Source organism: Abrus precatorius, unplaced genomic scaffold (genome assembly GCF_003935025.1).
Source record: "Abrus precatorius isolate BTA unplaced genomic scaffold, Abrus_2018 Scaffold9, whole genome shotgun sequence".
NCBI lineage: Eukaryota > Viridiplantae > Streptophyta > Magnoliopsida > Fabales > Fabaceae > Abrus > Abrus precatorius.
The window spans coordinates 13,805,028-13,814,748 of record NW_020874439.1 but is presented as its reverse complement, the minus strand read 5'-3'; the positions used below and the strand labels follow the sequence as shown (position 1 = coordinate 13,814,748).

At 34.8% G+C, this 9,721-nt stretch overlaps 2 non-coding genes across 2 annotated transcripts; both read left to right on the top strand.

Annotated features, from left to right (window-relative positions):
- Nucleotides 1-4,608: 4,608 nt before the first annotated feature.
- LOC113851678 lies at nt 4,609-4,715 on the top strand. Its single transcript, XR_003502249.1, has one exon. It is a non-coding gene; the product is annotated as a small nucleolar RNA R71 (small nucleolar RNA).
- A 4,554-nt stretch (nt 4,716-9,269) lies between these two features.
- LOC113851705 lies at nt 9,270-9,377 on the top strand. Its single transcript, XR_003502275.1, has one exon. It is a non-coding gene; the product is annotated as a small nucleolar RNA R71 (small nucleolar RNA).
- Nucleotides 9,378-9,721: the final 344 nt, after the last annotated feature.

Here is a 9,721-nt window from a genome sequence, read left to right as displayed (position 1 = left end):
GCAGTCTTGCCATTTTATTCATGCAAATTTTTGAAGTAAATAGTGAACTGAATTGATGAATATTATCCATTTACTTCCTTAGTGAGACTTGAACCTTTTCATTCATTGATGTGTGACTGATCTCAAATTCTGATTCACTCTCTAGAACTTGCTTTGTTTCTTAACTGAATATGTTGTTTTGCACTAATCACGTAAAGGATGGAGGCCATTATTCAGATTTACCTAGTGAGCCAAATAGACTGCCTTTCATTCTTGAATGTCCTAGTTAGCCCCTTTGAGCTGATAGCCTTTCTTTGACTAACCTCAATACAAGCTTTTCTAGAAAAACCATTTTACCTATTCAAATAGAAAAGAGGCAAATTGAGTTGAATCAAAGATAAGTTTTAAAACTAAGTTTGGGGTAACATCATGTTCCTAGTGCATTACTTGAGGACAAGCAATGTTCTAAGTTTGGGATAGAAAGGATTGAGAAAAGGATTATAATGAATTAAGAAAGTTAGAAAAAGTCATGCAGAGAAAATATGAAAAAGAAGTAAAAAGCTGCAAGTAAAAATAGAAAAATGAAAAAGAAATAAAAAGAAATCAGCAAATTGATGAATCCATATTTTACTAGTATTTTACAATAGTTTTTAGTGCAATTAATAAACAAAACATGCTAGAAATAGTAGAAAACCCTTAAAAAAATAATAAAATGTTGCATGTCACTTTTAAACATAGTTATTTTAAAATTCATTGATTTTCTATGTAAAAAGTGACATTTCAAGTATGCTTTTGTAGGGAATTCTGAGCTAAGTTCATGAGGATTGGATGATCAAAGGAAAAATAGAAGAAAAGTAGCAAAAATTGGAGGAAAGAAGTTGATAATTGAAGAACAACCTCTGAGTGATTACTTTCGCTGGTGAAAGTGATCACTCCAGAACCATAAAATGGAAAAGAGCTTCTGCGTAATCACTTTTGCTGGCAAAAGTGATCGTTCCAGAGAGGTTGCAATGAGAAGAGCTTCTGCATAATCACTTTTTCTGGAAAAAGTGAGCGTTCCAGAGAGTCCTCCAAGAAGAGTAGCTGCGCGTGTTCACTATTACCAGCAAAAGTGAGCACGCGCAAGAAAGCAGCTTCTGCGTGTTCACTATTTCCAGCAGAAGTGAACACGCGCATGACATTAGCAAAGGAAGCTTCTGCGTGGCTACTATTTTCAACAAAAGTGAACACTTTGAAGTGTGCGTGGCTACTATCACTAGCAAAAGTGAACACGCGCAAGTGGAAATGAAGAATTAGCCTCTGCGTGATTACTATTGCTGGAAAAAGTGATTACGCCAGCAGAGCGGGAATTCTATAAAAGGCAGTTAGCTCAGGAATTTTGGAGTTTTTTGTTCATTTTTCATTTTACATTTATTTTTGTTGTTGAGAGAGTCAGAGAGGGAGATTGAGGACGAACACCAAGCTTCATTTCTTGAGGGATCAGATTGGAGATTGGCTTGAAGATGTTTCTTCTTTGTTTATTCTCTTCACCTCTTCTCTTCTCTTCTCTTTTTGTAATGTTTGCTTAAACTCTTTGTGGTTAGGAACTGTGAATCTGAAATTGAAATGTTGAATTGATTTTGGATCTGAACTTTGAGTTTTGGATTGGATTGAGTGATTGATCCTGCTGTTAATGTAGTGATTGAATGGAAATTTGATCAACTAATCATAGAGGAACTCTTATCAATGGGAATTGAATTTGTTTCTCAGATCTGAATTAATTACCAAGGTTATTGGTTTGTTAGGGATAAGATATCTTAATCTTGTAATCTTTTGGTTTCTCAAACTTAATGCAGCATTTGATTGGATTAGATCTAAGGGATTGGAGTGATTTGATTAGATGCTAGATTCATTGAGGCAAGGGATTGTCCTTTGATTAATACAACGTGAAACTGATTTTCTTTCCATCTAAATGCTTGAAAGTTCAGAACTTTATTGATTCAATGTTGAAGTTTTGGTGAAACAATTTCCTAACTACTCTTTCTACATCTGTTTACTATATACTTTTGTACTAACTGTTCTATTTTACTTTCTAATTTCATTTTTGATACATTCATACCAATTCCATCTGAAATTTGTAAAGCTCAACTAATTGTGATCCTGTGAAGTGGTAATTGAGAACTTTATTCCCTGAGGACGATACTTGGAACTCAATTTGATTCTAAGATTTTTTATAACTTGCTACAACAACACTAGTACACTTGCTAGTCAGTTTACCTTCATTGCAACAGCAGTTGTAAAGAGTGTGACACAAATCAAAAAGGAAAAGGAAATTGGTAGATAATTCTGCAAAAATTTAAACTTGTGATTGAAAGTTGATTAAGAATAGAAACAGTTGATGCAGCCCTTACTAAGTTTAAAAGCTTATCTACTAAATTTGCATCTTTTTTTGTTTGAAAGTAGCTGCATTGATATCCTGAATTCATTGAAACCATACCTGTCCTTGAGCCTTAATATTACCTAAGAAGTCCTCTTGATATGTGATTAATTGTAAATTTACAAAGGAGGTAGAGAATATAGGCAAGCTTATGGCAGAGTTTGATGAATTTGGTGATGCTGAGAGCAAACACAAGCTTAAACACTGATTGAGTTAGAGAAACACTTTCTGAGAGCTGAGATAATGTTTCTCAACTTTGTTTGCATGTAGCTTTAATGATTTGCTTGATTGAAATGAATGAGATTGTGCAGCAAACAGATAAGTCAAGCGTGACTATCATGATGAAGAGTTGGTGAATGACTTAGTGAGAAAACAATTAGAATGCATTGAAGTAAAATGGATTTTTAATCTGAATTTTTCTGAAAAATGTAAAAAGTTTTTGGATTCCAATTAATAAGAATTTACACCCTTGATATGTTCTAATTTGCTTGAGGACAACCAAAAATTCAAGTTTGGGGTAGTGATGAATCCATATTTTACTAGTATTTTACAATAGTTTTTAGTGCAATTAATAAAGAAAACATGCTAGAAATAGTAGAAAACCCTTAAAAAAATAATAAAATGTTGCATGTCACTTTTAAACATAGTTATTTTAAAATTCATTGATTTTCTATGTAAAAAGTGACATTTCAAGTATGCTTTTGTAGGGAATTTTGCGCTAAGTTCATGAGGATTGGATGATCAAAGGAAAAATAGAAGAAAAGTAGCAAAAATTGGAGGAAAGAAGTTGATAATTGAAGAACAGCCTCTGAGTGATCACTTTCGCTGGTGAAAGTGATCACTCCAGAACCATAAAATGGAAAAGATCTTCTGCGTAATCACTTTTGCTGGCAAAAGTGATCGTTCCAAAGAGGTTGCAATGAGAAGAGCTTCTGCGTAATCACATTTTCTGGCAAAAGTGAGCGTTCCAAAGAGTCCTTCAAGAAGAGTAGCTGCGCGTGTTCACTATTATCAGCAAAAGTGAACATGCACAAGAAAGCAGCTTCTGCGTGTTCACTATTTCCAGCAGAAGTGAACACGCGCATGACATTAGCAAATGAAGCTTCTGCGTAGCTACTATTTTCAACAAAAGTGAACACTTTGAAGTGCACGTTGCTACTATCACCAGCAAAAGTGAACACGTGCAAGTGTAAATGAAGAATTAGCCTCTGCGTGATTACTATTGCTAGAAAAAGTGATCACGCCAGCAGAGCTAGAATTCTATAAAAGGCAGTTAGCTCAGGAATTTTGGAGTTTTTGTTCATTTTTCATTTTACATTTGTTTTTGTTGTTGAGAGAGTCAGAGAGGGAGATTGAGGACGAACACCAAGCTTCATTTCTTGAGGGATCAGATTGGAGATTGGCTTGAAGATGTTTCTTCTTTGTTCATTCTCTTTTTCTCTTCTCTTCTCTTCTCTTTTTGTAATGTTTGCCTAAACTCTTTGTGGTTAGGAATTGTAAATCTGAAATTGAAATGTTGAATTGATTTTGGATCTGAACTTTGAGTTTTGGATTGGATTGAGTGATTGATTCTGCTGTTAAAGTAGTGATTGAATGGAAATTTAATCAACTAATCATAGAGGAACTCTTATCAATGGGAATTGAAGTTGTTTCTCAGATCTGAATTAATTACCAAGGTTATTGGTTTGTTAGGGATAAGATATCTTAATCTTGCAATCTTTTGGTTTCTCAAACTTAATGCAGCATTTGATTGGATTAGATCTAAGGGATTGGAGTGATTTGATTAGATGCTAGATTCATTGAGGCAAGGGATTGTCCTTTGATTAATACAACGTGAAACTGATTGTCATTCCATCTAAATGCTTGAAAGTTCAAAACTTTATTGATTCAATGTTGAAGTTTTGGTGAAACAATTTCCTAACTACTCTTTCTACATCTGTTTACTATATACTTTTGTACTAACTGTTCTGTTTTACTTTCTAATTTCGTTTTGATGCATTCATACCAATTCCATTTGAAATTTGTAAAGCTTAACTAATTGAGATCTTGTGAAGTGGTAATTGAGAACTTTATTCCCTGAGGACGATACTTGGAACTCAATTTGATTCTAAGATTTTTTATAACTTGCTACAACAACACTAGTACACTTGCTAGTCAGTTTACCTTCATTGCAACAGCAGTTGTAAAGAGTGTGACATTGCATCCATTCTGGAATACAATGATGTGGACCTCTTCTCAGCAACTCTTTATATCTTTCCCATGCTTCATAAAGTGATTCTCCTTCCTGCTGCACAAACGATGTTATTTCTCCTCTCAGCTTAGCAACTTTTGAGGGAGGAAAATATTTTGTTAGAAATTTATTCATAAGTTCAGTCCATGTGGTGATACTTCCCTGAGGCTGTGCTTGTAACCAACATTTGGCTTTGTCTCTTAAAGAAAATGGAAATAGCCTCAGTCTTATAGCATCTTCACTTACTCCATTCATCCTTATAGTATCACACAACTGCAGAAAATTAGAAATATGCAGATTAGGATCATCAGAAATTCCACCAGAAAATTGGTCCTGCTGCACTAGGTGAAGTAAGGCTAGTTTTATCTCAAAATGATTGGCTTGAATGGTTGGTCTAACAATTGAAGAATTATAGCCTTGCATATCTGGAATTGCATAATCTCCTAGTGTTCTCATTCTCTGTTGTTCTGCCATTTCAACTTTTGGAGTTGGTTGTCTAAACGGTGAATGTTTCCTATTTGCAAAAGGAGTGACTTGAAATTCTGGAGAATGTATAACCTCTAAATCACTGTCACTTCCTACAGATCTCTCTGCTCTAGTCTCTTTTCTTAATCTCCTAAGAGTTCTATCAATGTCAGGATCAAAGACAAGAGTAGATTTAATTTTGTTTTTTCCCACGCATATACAACTAAACACAGATATAGTATAATGAAAACAGAAAACTGCACATGTAATGTAATAGTTGCAGAAAATTTAAAGAAACAAATGCTCAATCTAGTTATTTTCCTGTTACTAATGATATTGAAACAAATTATTTCCCGGCAACGGCGCCAAAAACTTGTCACACTCTTTACAACTGTTGTTGCAATGAAGGTAAACTGACTAGCAAGTGTACTAGTGTTGTTGTAGCAAGTTATAAAAAATCTTAGAATCAAATTGAGTTCAAAGTATCATCCTCAGGGAATAAAGTTCTCAATTACCACTTCACAAGATCACAATTAGTTGAGCTTTACAAATTTCAGATACAATTGGTATGAATGTATCAAAAATAAAATTAGAAAGTAAAACAGAATATTTAGTACAAAAGTATATAGTAAACAGATGTAGAAAGAGTAGTTAGGAAATTGTTTCACCAAAACTTCAACATTGAATCAATAAAGTTCTGAACTTTCAAGCATTTAGATGGAATGACAATCAGTTTCACGTTGTATTAATCAAAGGACAATCCCTTGCCTCAATGAATCTAGCATCTAATCAAATCACTCCAATCCCTTAGATCTAATCCAATCAAATACTGCATTAAGTTTGAGAAACCAAAAGATTGCAAGATTAAGATATCTTATCCCTAAGAAACCAATAACCTTGGCAATTAATTCAAATCTGAGAAACAACTTCAATTCCCATTGATAAGAGTTCCTCTATGATTAGTTGATCAAATTTCCATTCAATCACTACTTTAACAGCAGAATCAATCACTCAATCCAATCCAAAACTCAAAATTTAGATCCAAAATCAATTCAACATTTCCATTTCAGATTCACAATTCCTAACCACAAAGAGTTTAGGCAAACATTACAAAAAGAGAAGAGAAGAGAAGAGAAGAAGAGAATGAACAAAGAAGAAATATCTTCAAGCCAATCTCCAATCTGATCCCTCAAGAAATGAAGCTTGGTGTTCGTCCTCAATCTCCCTTTCTGACTCTCTCAACAACAAAAACAAATGGAAAATAAAATATGAACAAAAAACTCCTAAATTCCTGAGCTAACTGCCTTTTATAGAATTCCTGCTTTGCTGGCGTGATCACTTTTTCCAGCAATAGTAATCACGCAGAGGCTAATTCTTCATTTCCACTTGCGCGTGTTCACTTTTGCTGGTGATAGTAGCCACGTGCACTTCAAAGTGTTCACTTTTGTTGAAAATAGTAGCTACGCAAAATCTTCCTTTGCTAATGTCATGCGCGTGTTCACTTCTGCTGGAAATAGTGAACACGCAGAAGCTGCTTTCTTGCGCGTGTTCACTTTTGCTGATAATAGTGAACACGCGCAGCTACTCTTCTTGGAGCACTCTCTGGAACGCTCACTTTTTCCAGAAAAAGTGATTACGCAAAAGCTCTTTTCCATTTTATGGTTCTGGAGTGATCACTTTCACCAGCGAAAGTGATCACTCAGAGGCTGTTCTTCAATTATCAACTTCTTTCCTCCAATTTTTGCTACTTTTTTTCTATTTTTCCTTTGATCATCCAATCCTCATGAACTTAGCTCAGAATTCCCTACAAAAACATACTTGAAATGTCACTTTTTACATAGAAAATCATTGAATTTTAAAATAACTATGTTTAAAAGTGACATGCAACATTTTATTATTTTTTTTAAGGGTTTTCTACTATTTCTAGCATGTTTTCTTTATTAATTGCACTAAAAACTATTGTAAAATACTAGTAAAATATGGATTCATCAAGGAGATTGAGAATATATGCAAGCCTATGGTAGTGTAGTAAAATTAATGATTTAGAGAGAAAACAGTAGCCTAAATATTGTTGAGTGATGAGGGAAACACTTCTAGTGAGCTGTGATCATGTTTCTTAATTATTGCTCACATGAACTTTGCTGAAATATATGAACTCAGATAGCAATTCTTACTCAGAGTATGATTAATGCAATGTGATTATCATGATGAGTAGTTGGATGAATAACTTGATTGAATTAAAAATTAGAAAAACACAAAATTATAAATTGGAAAATCCTGAGAAAAGTGGTCTGTTAATTGATTTTGAAAAATGGAGGAACTTACCCTTTGTGTGGTTTGATTTGCTTGAGGACAGCAAAAATTCAAGTTTGGGATAGTGATGAATCCATAGTTTACTAGTATTTTACTATAGTTTTAACCCATTTGATAAGGAAAAAAAATGTTAGAAAAAGCAGAAAAACTCATAAAAATAGAATGATTGAAGGTTTTCTTTAAATACATAGTTATTTTAACATCTGTGAATTTTCTGTGTAGAAATTAAGAATTTAATCATGTTTTTGTAGGAATAATCTGAGTAAAGTTCATGAAGATGGAAGATCAATGGAAAGATAGTGGAAGAGTAGCAATTCTGGACTCAAAGAACAAGAATTATGGAATATAGTCTGGGCGTGGTCACTCTTATCAGCGAAAGTGAGTGTTCCAGAGAGTTTCTCAGAAGAACATGTTATGTGTTATCACTTTCGCTGGCGAGAGTGAGCGTTCCAGAGGACTTTAATTTCAGTAAAGTTGTGTGTGACCACTCTTATCAGCGAAAGTCCTCATTCCAAAAGAGCTTCACACATAGCGGGTAGCGCGTGGTTACTCTTGCTAGCGAAAGTGGATGTTCTAGAGAGAAGTGTACCAAGGCAACTAGCGCGTGGCCACTTTAACTTAGGAAAGTGAAAACGCGCACTACTAGACCTCCTGTGTTACCACTTTTATCAACAAAAGTGATTGTTCCAGTCTTCCAGAAACTATATAAGCCTTTGCGTGGCCACTCTTGTGGAGCATAGTGATAACACGCAGAGGCAGGAATTCTATAAATACCAGAGAAAGCTCAGATTTCTGGATCTTTTTGCTCATTTTTTGTTTTTACTTCATTTCTTCGTTCAGAGAGAGTCAGGGAGAGGATTGGGGAAGAACATCGAGCTCTAACCTAGAGGGATTAGATTGGGGATCGATTGAAGATGATGCTTCTGCGTTCTTCCTCTTCTACTCCTTCTTTCTCTTTCTTTGTTGCAATGCTTGCTTAATTCTTCGTAGTTAGGAGTTTGTGGATATGGAATAGATGTATTGATTTGATTCTTGACTCTGAACTTTGAGTTCTTGGATTAATTGAGTGGTTAATTCTGTTGTCAATGTAATCTTTGAATGGAAATTCAATTGATTAATAAAAGAGGAACTTTACCAATGGGAATTGGAATTGATTCTCATATTTGAATTAACTACCAGAATTAGGGATTTCTTAGGGATAAGTGAACTTAATTCTACAGTCCTATGGTTCTGATTCTTCATGCAACTTGAAATTGAACTTCACCTAATGGATTAGGTTGGTTTAGTTGATTGTTAGGGTCAATGAGTTAAGGGATTAACCTTTGACTATTAATATGAGAAACTGATTGTCAATTAACCAATTACTTGAATGTTCAGAGACATAGTTGAATTGATATTGATATCCTAGTGAAATAAATTCCTAACTATCCTTCATTCATATCTTATCTTAACACAAAATTCGTACTCTGTTTTTACAGCAAATTTAATACCTCTTATTGTCCTGGTTTATTACTTTTACATGTTACAAACCTTCCAAATTCGTATGGCTCAACTAGTTATTGCTCTGTGAAGTGGTAATTGAATTCCTAATTTCCTGTGGAGACGATACTTGGATCTTAAATTTACTCATTACTTGCTGTAATTCCTAGTGCACTTGCTAGTGTTTAGAAATCTTATAACACCAGGGTGGTCTCCTTCCTCTTGATGTCGTAAGAGTCAGCAGTGTACCACTAAAAGCTAGAAGATGTCATCTCATCTATGAGCTTGTATGTATCATCTGGATCTTTTCTTATGAGGGACCCTCATGTTGCGACATCAATTATAGCCCTGGTGGTGATTAATAGGTCACTGTAAAAGATTTGCACCAAATTATGATGAGGACACCTCCTCAAAAGCTCTCCAAACCGCTCCCATGTCTCTAATAAGGATTTTGCTTTCATATTGTTAGAGGCAACATATCTCTGTCATAAGCTTAGAGGACCTTGATGGGCAAAAGTACTTTCATAAGAATTGTTGAGTGAGATCCTCCCAAGTTGTGATGGAATTGGCTAGGAGTGAGGAAAACCATGCATTCACCTTTTCAGATACCGAAAAGGGGAAAAGGCAGAGTTGAATAGCATTGTTGAAGACTCCATTGTATTTAATGATATCCCTTAATCAGAGAAACTTTGTCAGATGGAGATTGGGGTCTTCGTTAGGCCTGCCTCCAAACTGTATGGAGTTCTGGACCATGGTTATTAGTGCTAGTTTAAGTTCAAAATTGTTGGCCTCCACATTAGGGGCCGCGATGCTTCCAAGAGTGCCTCTAGCAATAGGTT